Source organism: Charadrius vociferus, unplaced genomic scaffold (genome assembly GCF_000708025.1).
Source record: "Charadrius vociferus isolate BGI_N301 unplaced genomic scaffold, ASM70802v2 scaffold528, whole genome shotgun sequence".
NCBI classification, from domain to species: Eukaryota; Metazoa; Chordata; class Aves; order Charadriiformes; family Charadriidae; genus Charadrius; species Charadrius vociferus.
Window position 1 is genome coordinate 283,785 of NW_009649559.1, and position 1,755 is coordinate 285,539.

Below are 1,755 nucleotides of genomic sequence, written 5' to 3' on the forward strand. Positions count from 1 at the left end.
GGGAAAGCACTGTGTGTACAAATTGATCGTTTCTGGTGATAATGAATGCCCTCTGGATTTCAAGTTGGTTGGTTGTTTTTTTTCTCCCAAGAACTTGGATTCCACTCAAGCTATTTGGCAAAATCTCTTTTTCTCATTTGGAAGGTAAGATTTATGGAAGTGGCTGCAGACCCTCTCTACTTAAATCTAGAGAAAGAATGTTACCTTCTGAAGGACTTCAAGAATTTCAAGGTTTATAATCAGCCCCTTATTTTGAAGAATCCTTTTTTATACAAAAGGTCACAGGTAAATATTGCTGGAAAAAGAAATTAAATGGCAAACAGCACATCTTGGAGGAGTGTCATATGATCTGTCTTGATAAATTTATACAAAAAACAGTCTCTATTGCTTCCTAGATTTACAATCTCTTAGATGAAATGCAGAAACCCTTTTTTTAGGAAAGCATTGGTTTTGCTTTTTCGGAATTGTAATGTGTCAAGTAGGAGGGCCACTAAGAATGCTGAGCAGGTTTTGTAGGAGTGCCAAAATAGGGAAAAGAGAAAGGCAGAGGAGGCAAAGTTTGAACAGAGTCCCTCACCCTTGAAAATATTATTTGAGCAATCGCATGAGGACTGTTCTGCCAGGGATGGATGGTGTTAGTTCCCTGGGCCTCACAACGCTGGTCTGTGAGTAGGGACTCACAGAATAGCCCTAACTATTTTTTGATACTTACGACACCCAAGAGACTTTCTACAACATTTTCAGAGGCTGTTCATCGTGATCAGCCCTGTAAATTGTGAACGCTGTCCTTTATTGTTAAGTGTACATGTCCACTACGGTATACTAAAATGCCAATTAAAGCAATGAATTGATTTACAGCTTAGAAGCCTTTGCAGAAGAATTAATTTCTTGTAGGTGCTTTCAAAGCATTCAAAGAGGAGAATAAATCAGGCAGATCGATCCCAGCATGAAGGACCAGATGGAGCTAAGGTTAACACAGAATCTGGTCCAGCCAAGCCATCGAGTCCTGTTGCAGAAATATTCAGAGTTATTCAGGGGGCGATGAGTGAAGAGTACGTGAAAACTACTCAGGGTGTCTTTCAGTTTGAACTGTCTGGTAAGACCATCACTCATAAAACCTTCCCATACTCACGCTCCTAGCAAGAGGCACTGGGTATTTTCAAACAGAAACACTCGCCTTTTCGACCTGATGCCAAAACAGAGCTGTTCTGTTGTTCTGTTCTGTGTGATGCTCCTTCTCAGGACCAACTTCAGCACGGGCAGGAAGCTGCTGCCACTGCTGGCGTATGTGCACAGGTGTTGTCACCATGCTGGCCCTACAGCACAGCAAGAAAACTTGGACCTCTGTTTTTTAATTAAATGTATTTACACTACATTACTTGACCCAGGGTGAGTGTGCATCCTGCAGGCAGTGTCATGAGCATGTGCACAGGTAATCTCGCTGCCTTCCCCTCAAAGTCCTTAGGATAAGTAGGGTGGTGGCTGTGCCATGGGAAGGGGACTGTGGGACCTGGTGATGATGAGTATTTGGGATATTTCACCCTTGTATTATGGACATTTGTATTATGCCATTCCTGGAGTTTCTGCTGTAAACAGACGTGGCTAAAAAACATGCCAGTCTGCTGTGTGTTGTTAGGACGAGACCTAGAATGGGTGCTTTAATGGAGGGATTACTGTGGGTATTTGCATTCCGCAGAGGATTTTTACAGGAGGGCAGAAATGTGTTGCTCTTTAATCTATTGCTCACTTCACAGC